A 14106-nucleotide genomic window follows, 5' to 3' on the forward strand; every position below is an offset into this window, starting at 1 on the left:
TCACAAAGTCCACCCTAGATATTTGACATGAAGACCTTTGATACCATGCCTAGCTGACCCTCTTCTTGAAAGCCTGCAGAGATAGTAGACTTAGAGGTCACAAGGCTTTGGCTCCATTAGACCGAAATAGATACCTAGGTATTAGTGCAGCCTGCAAGCACATGACAAACAAAACTGTGCCTGAAGGAGTCCATCTCATAAAACAGAATATAAATTCTCAAAACAAAAAGGATGGCTTCATATCTTCTGAAACATCTGTTATCCCAGACTGACAGATTTTGAACAAAACATGTTTCACATAATCCTTTTAATTAACAGAAACAAATGTTAACAATTTTATAACTGACAGCAAGTCTCTCCTCCTTGTACCTTTCTGTATAATTCCCCATTAGAAGAGAAGCAGTATCATAACTCAGCAGGTTAAGGTACCTAATAAGTTACAATCCTAGTGTAATCAGAAACCCCCATTTTAAGGGTAAAATCAGATCCTGGACATTACAAGTGTTACATAGAAAACTATGCTAAAAGAAAAATTAAACTTGCAAAAACATGCTAGAAAATATCAGAAACAAAGTGGTCTTTAATTCAGTCCCTTTGGCCATGTCCACATAGGTGCGGACATTTGTTTTCCTGGGGACAAGAAGCAGTGGCACACTTTGTGCCATTGCCACTTATCCCAGGAGAACACCTGTGCCCTCTGGCATGTACTATGTTACCCCAGGTGGGGTAGGGGAGGCTGGGGACAGCAGCTCTGCTGGCCCCAGCAGCCTTTCCTGGGGGCCAGGGAAGCTGCAGCCATGGCACTCGTGCAGCTGGGTGCCTAGCCAGCAGCCAGAGCGTGGCTCTGGCTGGCCAGGCTCCTGCTTTGGGCAGTGCGCACTGTGCCATGTGTGCCACCAGTGGCTCTTTTCTGCACCGGTGGTGTTTTTGACCCTATGCTGCTATGAGCTGCAAGGTAGCAGCACAGGGAACACTTGAATCCCTTTATGTTAAAAAGCTATTGAAATAATGTTTTCAATTTTTCAATGTTAACCTTAGGGAAACAGTGGTTGTTATAGCTGGGTAAAGCAATGTCTGAAAAGTTTAAGAAATAGAGTACCCAAGGACTGCAGATTTTATCAGTCTGAACCATGCAAATCATCACAAATGCAGAAGATTTCTAATGAAAAGTAGAGCAGTCATGAATTCTGATGATTTGTGAAGGTTGGTTAGGAATTTGTCAGAGTCTAAGAAAGCCTTGCTCATTATTTGGAGCTTTGGTGAGAACACTTAGCATATACGTTCCTGGCAAGTGTCGCTACTGTATTTACTCAATTAGAAGAGGATTTTTCCCCCATTTAACATGGGAGGAAAAAGCCCCTCATCTTACAATCCAGCATGCAGCAGCAGGGGGTGAGCAGCTACTGCAACTCTGGCTCCAGCCCTGGGTTGGGCGCAGAACTAGTCACAGCTGCTACCTGTCCCCTGCCGTCTCTGCACCTCCCCGACCCCTCACCGTTCATCCCTTGCCACTTCAAGGCCCACTGCCCCCAGTCTCCCCCACTACACTGCTTTTCTTCCTCTGCCACACTGCTCCTTACCTTTGCTCTGGGCTGGCAGTCTCCACCCTCGCTGCAGCCTGGAGCACATATTCAGCCCACCCCTGTGGTGGCAGTGCCAGCTCTGTGCTGCTATGGCATGGGCTGGAGCCATGCTCGGTGCCCCAAGCTGCAGTAGGGATGGAGCCTGCTGATGCAGAGCAACAACAAGGGGGAGAGTAGAAGGACAGGCAGGGGGGTAAAGACTGGGGGGAGGGGCAGAGGAGGGAGTAATGGAGGATGGGCACCTGAGGCTGGAGGCAGCAGCACTGTGGAGGCAAGCTGCCTGCATCTGTCATGGCCTGCCCCCTACCACATGCCCCGCTTTTGCCCCCAGCACCTGCCCTACACCATGCCCCACTGCCTGTGCCTGCACCACCTACCCCATTACTGCCCCCCTTCATCACCTCTCCCCACCCCCCCACCTGCAGTAGTGGGGAGGAACATGAATTTAAGATAATCTTCCAAGAATTAGTTTCCATATAAGGAAAATAACAATACATTTATAAATTTTTAATGTATATAAGCTAATTCTTGGGGAGTCTTTAACTCAGGGATGTCTTGTATCCAGGTAAAGATGGTAATTATCTAGGTGCGTAACAGAATGAGTTTTTGATTGTGCTGAATACTCAAACGTGTAAGCGGAGCTCATGGAAGTGAATGAGTGCCCTCCCATTTATATCACTGATCTTTATACCAGACCCTTTCTTCTACGTGTGGGGCAGGTACTTTCACAGCTTGCTGTGTTCTCATTTAACAGACAACTGCATTTGTACCACACCATTCTTCTGTGGCCCCCGCTGTATTACCATTTACATTAGGAATTTCAGTGTCTATCAAGGGAAACTCAACCTTTTCTCTCCAAAATTCAAGCTGTGCAATATTACACAGGAGGACAAATTCAGGACTCCTGTGAAAAAGTAAATTTCAGTACATCCATATTAAAATTCCCTGATGCCCTAAACCTATCCTGTTTTTCCACAGCAAAGAAAATGAAACTATCATCTCAGAGCATCTGAGAGTTTCAAAGCAAAATATACTATGCTATTAATAATGTAGATTCTTGTCTCCAGCACACGGGTCTGTGTTGGCCAAGGGAACCTGAGCACAGAACCAGCTTCCCCGTGGCTGTACGTTAAGATGATTTTTAGCATTTCAGTTTTTGCAGTGCCTCTACATGTCACTTTTAGCTATTAAAATGTTTCAAGTTTTGTACAACCTTTGGGTTCAATACTCTGTTTAATATGTACGTGCGCTTTCAGCAGCAGAAGCTGAAACTGTGGTGCACATCATGAGGGACTACAGCACTGAGGATGTCATATAAGCAATTATTTTAATTTAAAGAAAAGCATTTATAAAAGGAAACAAGTTGTAATCAATACGTGGTAGGTGAGCTACCTGTTACACTCTCTTCCCCCTCTCCCCCATATATTTTCAGAGTGAATTAATGTCATAATGTCTATGATATGGTAATACTTCACACACCAGAAAGTTTAAAACCTGTAATTTACTGTAGGCAGAGGCATTTTTATTGTTATTGTTATTATTTAAACCTTTCAGTATTTTTCTCCTCAAGATCCAACAGGAACATGCCTGTAGTTCAGCTGTCCATTATAATACTGTAGCACACGGTATAGGTAGAAATTAATTTATATAGCATCTGGATCTTAATTAAATCTTTTTAAAACATTTGGTTTTTGACAGACCTTTGGAGAAATTAGCACCAAGGACATTTGAATTTCATTGACTGTGAAAAAGAGATTAAAAGGCAAGATCAACCTTATAAAATATTTTAACGATTTTTTGTATGTGAATGTGGCATCCATAATGGCTGTGACAAATAACACTGGCTGTAGCTGGACAGTTTATGGGTGGGTGCTGTGCTACTTCTGGAATCCCATGCTGTAGAAATGCCTGTTGATTGTGCCAGAACTTGTCACAGCATGTGGTAGTCTAAAAATGAAAATAGGATACCTATTGCCAGTTACCTGCAAATACATTTTAGAGCTGCAAGGAAGCTCTCTTTTTGAAGTTTCAGGCTGCAGAAGTAGACTCATTTAAGGACTGATTTTCCTTTCACTGGGACACAAAAGTAAGACTGCAGAGGTCTCAAGCAGCTTCATTTTTCCCCAGTGTAATCTAAAAGGACTAGGCTTGGGGGCTGACAAGTCAGTGGCCAAGGTTTCCAAAAACTGGAAATGTCCTAATGAGTGTTGATTCCACACCTCCTTTCCTCTTTCAGATAGCTACCAATTTTCTCTAACGTGAAAGAGAAAGGCACAGAGAATACACACTTGACTATAAATGGGCCGCCACTTTTGAGTGCTGCATCAAGGACATATACGAACAGCCACTGGCCAGCAAAGCGGTTTTCAGAGTGGGAAGAAGAGATCAGCAAAGGAAAAGCCTCAGCTGCAGGCTGCTGTAGGAGGGACAAAAGAAAACCTCTCTCTCCAACAAGATTAATAGTTCCCTGAAGCAGCAGCCATGGAGACGCCTAAAACACCAGCTGTTGGCCATGAGTGGGAGTAATGATGAACAATAGTAGGATAATACTGGAATAGTGTTCAAGAGGGAGAAGTGACACAATAATATGTCTAGGAATAAGTACATTTTCCTTCTACTTCTTAAACATAAGACTCACTTGGAATTGTACATCAGGGAAAGCATTTTCCTGTATTCTCTTGTTTTGTGGAGGACTCATAGTAGAGGTTCCTGAACTGGGAAAGCTTGATTACCATCCTTTCCCATCTCAAAGATCCTAGAGACATTCCTCACTAAGGATTAGAGTCCTATGAACCCAAAAAAACCCTCAAAAAAATCAGGAGGCCACCCTGACAGGTGCAATTAAATGGAACATGCTTACTTCCCCTCTTTGAACCGGGACTATTTTTTTGGTCCAGACAAGGCCCCTGGTGATCAGATGACAAGCTGATCACTGAGTGGAATGGATCAGGTATTGGACAGGCGTCTCGGGCCCATATTCTTTGGCCCCAATATGGGACACCCGTTCAAGTCAAAATCGGCACGGGCTTGGGTGCTAAGTTGAGGGGAATGCTGAGAACCCCGAGCCACGGGAACATGGGCAATGCTCAAGTAACAGTTAAAGGCTCATTACAATGTCCAGCCCATCAGAACCACTGAAACCATCGACTGTGGGGTTTGCCATATTTTTTCCAGGACATTTGCTGGAAATCCTCCCCGTAACTTAAGCATTACAAAATAAACACATTCCCTTTGTAACACTGTAGCTTTGAAGGTGAAGGTTAACACACCTTTGAGGAGAGGACTGTTAGTTAAATTTGGGGTTCAGACCTGATATTTACTCTTTAGTATACATATATGTAAGTAATGTGTTGTTTTTAATTATTTATTACTGTATATATACATATATAGTTAACACATACTGCTACTGCGTGACATAAGTACAGCTAAGTGCTTGCTTGTTATAGCAAGGCCCAATAAGATGAAAACACCAGCAGTGGAAAGTTTTCCCACAGAAACCTGACAGGAGTGGTTCGTACATACATGCCAAAGACAAGGGGGATACAGATGGAGGAAGTATTTTTCCCAGGCTGTAACAGGCCCTAGACATCTCTCCTTGTGCAGATAAAGGTGCAACTAGAAGCATGAAAACAGGTTTTGGACTTAACCCACCAATGATCGAGCACCAGCACAGGACAGAAGGCATAAACTGGAGGTATAAGCCTGGAGTTGTAAACAAGGGGGATGTGCCCTCTCTCCTTCCAGCATCAGCCTGCAGCTGAGGTCACCAAAGCAGCAGACCTGCAGGTCAGTGTACTGGCCTGATGTTCGCCTTCCTGAGAGCATCCCTGGAAGCCCAGTGTGTGGCGAGAGCTTCGCTCTGTGTCAATAAATGCTGCAACTGTGTGTCAATCAAAGTTTCCCTGTATCAAATGGACTTGTTGCGATAGGTCTTTGATGGTCGCACCTGACCCTGAATTGGCTGGTGATTCAGAAAATCAGGCCAACACAGGGGTTGCAACAAGTCAAGTCTGTGCACACTAGGCCAGAGTGCTAGCTGCAGTTGCAAGCTATCAACAGTTTTTAATTTAAAAGGCAGTTCATTTTTCCAAGCATGTTATTATCCAGCACACACTATATGAATCACAGTGGGAGAAGTAAAATTCAAATCTATGCTCCAAGCATAACAGTGCAAGTCACAGGTGTGATATCAGTGCAATACCAGCAAGAGAAAGGCATAAGAGTCTTCCTGGGCCCTGTCTGTCATTCTAACAAGGTACAAAGGCCAAATTTCAACACCTCAAGGGCATACTGAGGCAAGAAATAAATGATACAGCCACCAAAACTCACAATTTCATTAGTTCTGTGGAACTACTAATGCAGGAATTGGCAAGCTTACAAGAGAGGGAGCAGCACTGCACACATCAACACTAGCTACGTGAATAAGCAACTTAGAAGCAGTGAGGAAAACCTTCTGATGACAAAGATCTCCTTGTCCCTAAACCACTGAAAAAATGTCATTACTTGAGAGATGTAGATTCTGCATTAAATAATATATTTGCCAATATTCAGTTCCAAGGGGACAAACTATTTGCAAATTCAGGTGAAATTCAGTGACTAATTTTAGTCACTGAAAAGTCCCCCAAAGTCCAAAAAAGTCCAAATGTTCCGGTTTCTCTCATTAAAATGATATTTATTTTTTTTACATGGACAAACTTAAAATTTAAAAAATGTCAGATACCCAAAAGCATTTGTTTATGACCAAAGTATGTTGAAAATGATTTTTTGTATATATATTTAGGTTTGCTAGTTGGAAAGAAAGGTTATTTTCCCTGCTCAGTTCACTGCCCAATACCCAATTTACCCAGATGTATCATAGGTTTCACATCAGAAATGCTTTTTACCAGACTGAACCAGATGAGCTCTCCAGCCCCCTAACAAACTTTGTCACAGCTTCCAGCAAGCAGTTGGGCATGGAGGGACCACAGGTTTGTACCTGTACCAAGTAACCCAGCCAGGTGCTTGAGGGACTAGATTGTAATCGAGTGTAGGAAGGGGAAATCAAAAAATGGCAATCCAGGGCTATGATGTCAAACTGTGGCAACTCCTTAAGAGTTGCTAGAACTGGAATATTAAGCTAACAAGAAATAGCATGAAGCCTCCTTTATTATAGTTGATTTTGACTCCAGCTGTAACCTGAGAAATTGAGAGTACCAAGCCCAAAGACTGTGAAAGGACTTCAGTGCCTGCTCAGGACAGGTCTCTTTCCAGGTTCTGCACACAGCTAGACACGTTCTGAGACCCCTCAAGGCAGTTCCCACAAAACAATGCAGTGTAGAAATAGTCAGAATTATGTTTTTGGAAGAGTAGACTTAATTATTTCAACACTGCAGAGCAGCAAAAGCTATAAGGTGATCTTTCAGAAGGTGATCTAAGCACTGATGCAAAGCCCCAAACAAGCAGCATTGGCTAATAGTGGGCCAAACATTTTTGGAAGACCTGCCACAAGTTAGCCTGCACCAGATGTCACTCCGATCCCCTTCCCGATGTGCTGCTCTGCTTCTTTCCTTTTGCCCACTCCCTGCTTTGCTTCCTGCTCCCTGTCCCATCTACTACTCCCTGCCTAATCTGCTGCAGGCCACACAGCCAGGCTTCCTGTGCCACTTGTGACACGTACCACAGGATGGCCACTCCTGGGCTAAGCACACGCTTATTGAAACACAGAGAGGGAATAGTTCAGATACAAGAGGTTCTACTGGCTGAGCTCTTAGTAAAAGTACAGTTCTATCAGTTCATCTTTGAGCATCAGATAGACATGCAGTCCAATCACAGCCCAGATGGGTTTGTCTATACTATATCAAAGCCAGATCTGAAGGAGGACGAGCATGGAGCATACCCCACCCTTCTGAGTTGGCTGACACATGCATTGGAAGTTTGCCAGCAAACCTACTCTGGACTTTCTCCCTAGCATCCACTTCCAGGCCTGCTGGAGAGCAAGAACTAAAGAGCAGACACTGGGGAAGAGCCTAAAGCATCCTCAAGGACAACCTTCCAGCTCAGCAGATTTAGGTGGACAGGACGTTCTTCTCTTTGAGACCCACCACTGACATGGTCTAGACAAGCTTTAAAATCTGACCAGTCCAATATTTAATTTGAATGACAGCAGGCTTTTAGTCATGCTTCTCTGTCCCAGAGAAAGCTATTCACATCCAAAAGCCAAAAAGGGCTTCCATGCAAGTAAGGGTCATTAAAATCTAAAACAAGTCTAAGGTTGGGTGTAGACAAAACAGGGACCCTAAACTGAAGCGATGGGTTTTTAAAAACACTGCTTCAATTTAGGGCCCTTTAAAGCCCTGTGTTGTGCACACACCTGAACTTACCTGCCTCTCCAGTGGTGGGCAGGAGAGGGTGAGGTACCGGCAGAGTGGTCCCTGGGCTGCGAGGGGGGGATGGCGAGGGGAGGGGAGTGCTTCCCTCCATGACAGCAACAGCCTCTCCCCCAGGCAGCACCCGCCCACAGGCACCCAGCTCAGGTGGTCCCAGGGGACATCGCAGCCGCAGAGGGAGGCACTGGGCCCCCATGCAGTGGCTCCAAAAGGAAAAAAAAAATTTCTTGGGCAGAGCCTGCCTTCTCAGGTTGCTGCCAGGCTGCCTGCATGGGCTTTCTGCAGAGCCCCTGAGCTGCACAGAGCCCACTGCTTTGCTCCACAGCTGTAGAGCAGCAAGCAAACTAGAACTCCTCAGCGGGATTTTAGTTTGCTGCACCCCAAGTCATTTAAGGTGCATTACACTGCCAAATCTGCTACAGTGGCTGGAATTACTGTGCAATACACTGCCAAGGTGGGCAAACACCAACACCATTAAAGTAGCGCAAAAGCATTTAACCCGCTTTAAACTGTCGTGCACACATGCCGCTCATTTTGTCTACATGCAGCCTGAGATGTTAATTCCTTCAGCCCATTTTCCGTCTTGCTATTCTGCTGCGTTTGAGTCAGTTCAGTCACATTACTGCATGCTTCCCTGTTATACTGATTGTTATAAATACACATGTATATATAATGAATATGTATACACATACACACACATGCATACATACATACATACTATACACATGCACACACACCTCAAAGCATTGGCCAGAGTAGACCCAAACAGTAAATCTGACCAATTCATGAACTCCTTACATAAACAAATCTTGCAATGTGGTCAAGAGATGGGCGAGGTGTGCACTCCTACCATGTGATGGGAGGAGGAGATGGCTGTACAAGGTGCAGGATGATCTAGTACCAGGATGATAAGGATCAGGTTGGAAGGGGAACAGCCAGCTCAGGATGTGGAACAAGCCCATGGTACAGAATGGCTCAAGATATTCAAGATATTGGTGGAATAAAAAGTCATCATTTGTTTTCATTACAATATAAAAGGAGAATTAGATATTATGTGAACTTTGTATTGGCCGAAGGCAGTCTATGTGGTGTTGTGCCAATACCTTGGTCACAGACATACATGCATTAACACCTTTTCTGTCAGATCACAAGTGTGTTAGGGTTGTGCCTTGCAGGCAAACCTAGTTAACCCTTGCCACCAAACCAAGCCTGTGGTCATTCTTTAAAACAAGATTCGTGTTGGGATCTCCTGGCTGCAACTTTTTGCCAGCACCCAAGTCCCTGAGACTTCAACACTGACTACACATCACGAACACCTGACGAGGACAGCCAGAGAAGAAATGATGATGGAAACAAGGATAAGGGAGCTGGAAGCATCTGCAAACCAAAACCTAATCGGAATTAGTGCTGGATTAATTATGTCTGTGTTTCTTTAGCTTTCCTGAATATTGAGCAATTATCATACAAGGCAACGGAGAAAATGAGAACAGTGCAGAGGACTCTGGTTTAACTACAGCCCGTAAGAGTATTTTTTCCCTAGTTGTTTACTCATTGACTATTTTTAAATCCCACAGAACAGCGTGTCAGAAGTGTCAACCGTTTCTCCAAGGGGATAATCACTTCCTGGTGGAAAAATAAACAGCGCAAGGCCACTGACTGACATCTCATTTAAACAGAAAAGCATCAGGATCGGGTCCATGGGAAGAAAACTGCCAAATTTGTGTCTAATCACACTGCAAGTCAGGATGGAAGTGGCAAGCATTTTCTTGAAGTGAAGTTTTATTTCTTTAATGCAGCCTCCCGAGAATAGGCCCTAGGTAGGCAAGCGCAAATTTGTGAATCTTCAAAGCTGAACCTCAAACCCACTAGAGATTTCAGTGACATTTACATTTGTATAGTGCCCGCTTTATTTCTGTTTGGTTTTCAAAGCCAGGCCTTCATCTGCATTGCTTCAAGCTTTTTATCTGCACAGTACAAACACTTACATAAACAAGTTTGAAGCACGGATAAGAGACTTTTGCTTTGAACATTTCAATCCTAGCTCTGCATTGAGAAATTTCACTTTGAACCAAGCTTTTGGGGGTATTATAGAGCTGTTGCATTGCTTTTAGACTTGCTATAAATACAAGAAGTGGCATTTCCGCACCCCAATTCCTTCCTTTCCAAACCACCAGTAAGTGGTAAATTAGAGGGTGCCTGGCTCTAGGCAAGTCTTCAAACGGTGCTAGAAATTGCAGAGGCAAGCTGTGGGAACAGCTTCATGACAACATACCTAAACCAGGGTGGCATACTGTAAGCAAATATAGAGAAATATAGAAAAATGAGCAAGAGAAGTGCTGGGAAATACTGAAAACCTGGGCACAGAGAAACTCAGAAAAGAGGGAAGGCTCCTGAAAAGGAAACAACTTCAAACGCAGAATAGCGGACCAAACCAAGAGGAAGGTAGCAAGTCAGAGCCATGGGGAAAAGGAAGACTGGCTTTATGAGAGAAAATGAAATGAAATGACCTAAGGGCCATAGCCAGCAAAATAAATCCCATTTGCTCCACTATATCAGAGGCCAGCATAGGCAGACCTAGGAGCAGCCTTAAAACCACAGTACAGGGCTGTACGCAGGCTCTGTCTCAGAAGAGCCTCAGACGGGTATGGGATTTGGGAATGAGTACTCCAAGCACTAGGGACCACTCCCAATTGCCAGTCTCTGATGTGCTTAAGAGGGAGCCAAAGGGCAGAGATGGTCAGCAGTAGGCTTGTGGTTGAAAGGAAAAAGCTGTGTGGGCATGGCCCAAGAATCTGAAGGGACAAACTGCTGGATACAGCAAGCGTAAAGAGAAAAGTATTTTTCTGGATATGTTTGCTGGGTACAGATATGTTTGTTATATCCAGAAAAACACACTTTTCTCTTTTGCTAAAAACTTTTCTGTTTGCATTGATTTTCTCTTCCTTATGCAACGCTCTACGCGTTTCTTAAAGCAGCTGTGACACTTTGCCTCAGTCATCTGGAGAGAACATACTGAATGAGCAAATGTGTCCCGAGAGCAAATGCATGGATTCACTCTTTAGGTGATGCTTCCAGAAAGCATGAACTTCAGTAACACGCTTGCTGAAAACGAGCTTCAAACTTGGAACATGAAGTTTTTTTGCATGAAATCAGATTTTTCTCCCTCACAATCATTGGTGAGAAACACCCATATTTTATTGAAACAGAGGAAGGAAACAGCACCGAGACTGTCTGACTAATCCTGACTCAGAGTTGAACAAGGAGTATGGAGCTCATGCTGGGGAAAGCAGAGGGAAAAAAAGAAAAATTACCAAAACACCCCCCAATGATTCTGAATACTTACGTTTGGGGAAACAAAGCTCTGTTCACAGATAGTCCAGAAGCAAAGGAAGCTAAATTTGGTGGCTAATTATCCTAGAAATAGAATAATAGACCAGCTCTGGTCTTCTGGAACTTCACTTCACTTTCAAGTTCAAACACTGTGATGATAACTTAATGAGTAAATATTCCAAGATAAATCACTCTACAGTTGAAGAAAAATGCATCACTTGCTTATGCTACCCAATTTTTCCATAGTAAAACTGCGTTGATCATGCAGTGCACAGGACACAATGACATCTCATGCATATTTCTGATGAGGTGCAGCTAGATTCAGATCATAATAAAAGGTTATATAGTGCCTTTGCCCAGAGCTGTCATGTTATCCACAAAAGCTTGTAATTGTCTCCGTCATCCCTGAAATGCAGACGCCTTGGTGTGTAATGAAGCAAATCACATAAATGTTACACAACTAAGAGAGAAAAGGGGAGACTGCATGGAGCATTAAAATTAATAAATAGATATAATGCCTACTACAGTCTTATATTGTCCAATCCCCTTAATCAGGCTCCCCCAATCCTGCCTCCTATTGATTGGATCCCGCATCTTTGTTTGATAGCTCTACCTAATAGTAAAGAATTATTTTATTTCTGGGAAATAATCATCTAGGAGCTTAGAAACTCTGCTTTCAGAACGTACTTATTGAGAGAAAACAGCGTATACTGAAGTATGAATAAAGCCCTCGTGTTCCACTGTCTTGGCTATTTCTTTTTTGTGCTTGAACTGAACTTAGCCTTTGAAGCAATCTGACTCCCTCAGGTATGTGAAATCAGGAAAATTTCACACATTGAAGGAAAAAAATAGTCATGGGCATGTACCAGAAGCCTATCCCAGAGCAGATGAGCACAGAAGGCAGCAAGGGTTAGCAACTAGACATCTTTCAGACAAGAACAAGAAAACTACTCAGTTGCAGAGAGGGGAGGTGGGAGCAAGTATGGGATGCTTGGATATGTCTGTAGCTGACTGGAAGGGTTTATGTAAAATCCTAAAAACACCACAAATGCATTTTCAACCCACAAAATGCACAGTGGAAAAAACATAGCTTTTCAGTAGAGGTAGCTAAAATGCTAAGCAAAAGAAACCCGCAGATCTTTAGTTTGTCATCTCATGCAAATGTCAAATCTCAAAAGATGATACTAATCTATCATCAGTTCATAGAGCAAAAGATGGAGAAGTTCAGCTGAGGTGGCTTAAGGAGCCTAGGGTAATTCTATCAGGAACTGCAGATATGCTGAACTAGCAGGAAAAAACCCCTCACATCCAAAATGAAAACATAGGCAGAGCAGACAAAGAGTTTATTCACTAAATAGCAGAAGGGAAGAATAAAAAGATAAAAGAAAGCACATGCACAAACAGAGCAGAAGAGATAGCTGAAATGAAAAAAGTACACCTCTAGGTACTATGGAGAGAAGCACCAATAGATAATTATGTATATGGGAGATTGTAGCAATAACTGTATTAAGAGACATCATTATGCCGGAGTCTGCAGACAAAGAAAAAAAAAAAAGATATGCATCATATCAAGCAGGCAAAGTGGCATCAATATAAAGCAAACTAGAAAATAAAGCTTATACTAAAACCAGATACAAAGGCACAGCAACACACAGATAGAAAATGTAATGTCAAGTAGATAATGGGTATCAGTGAATGTGCAAGGCTGCAAAGACTTCCCCACTGTTATGCAAGAGAAAAAGAGCAAAACTGCCACCAAGCAAAGCCAAATTAAATGACAGCATGGTTGTAAAACCCTGAGGACAGCATTAATTATAAACAGAATGCCAAGGAAAAATTATATGGGCTGAAATTTCAGTTAGTATAAACACCACAGAAGCCATGAGCAACTTCATTAAACTAGTGTCATTGGGCCTGAGTAAATGACTCATACAAGAGAGACATGGACAAAACAATGCACTATGGCACCCCTGCAGCAAGTCTGCTAGAAGATTACCAAGATGTTTTTGAAAGACTGGGACATTTTCCAGGCCTGTTACACCTGGATACAGATAAACAATTCAGCACCTGTCTTGCAGAGTATCTGTTGCATGGAAGGGAGAAAAATGGGATCAATAAAGCAAATGAAAAAAGACAAGGTAACTATTAAAGTCACAGAACCCATAAGTTCGCTAGGCAGTAGGCAGCATTGTAGCCTCTGAAAAGCCAGGCAAACATCATATTTGCACAAAGCACGTAAAAGAGCAAACTAACAAGTGCCTGCAGCTAAAGAAATAGTATCTGACTCAGCAAAGGCAAAGATCCTTTCACTACTCAGTGCCAAAACTCTATATTATTCAATGCCATCAGATAAGGAAAACAGAAACTGGTCAAAAAATGACTAGAAAGATTTCTAAAACGTTGTTCTTAGTTGTGAGAAATGTATACCTTTAAGGGTTAGGCAATGTCTCAGCTCCCCTCCAGGATATCACTGTTTCCACGTAGTTAGAGACGGAGAGAATTTGAAAGAAAGCCTGAAAAGGAGTCTCATGGCTGTCTGGGGACTGTTGGCAAGAATAAAGAAACCTCTTTGTTAAAGCAACTCCTGACTCAGTGAAACGAACCCATAATACAACACTAATGATCCCAGAACACAATCAGCTCATGTCACTAAAATAGCAGGACTACAGGTTAAAACACATGCTACAAGAAAGGGACTAGGGTGTTTATACACATGCTCAGGGGTGGGGGGGAGGCACTTTAATTAAAGCAACTCTCCGCCACTCTAATTAAAACACCCACAGCATCATGCATATTCAGAGTCCCACACCTCAAAACAGCAGCAGGGC

The sequence above is a fragment of the Crocodylus porosus genome, unplaced genomic scaffold, assembly GCF_001723895.1.
Source record: "Crocodylus porosus isolate Cpor-Errol unplaced genomic scaffold, CroPor_comp1, whole genome shotgun sequence".
Taxonomy (NCBI): Eukaryota; Metazoa; Chordata; order Crocodylia; family Crocodylidae; genus Crocodylus; species Crocodylus porosus.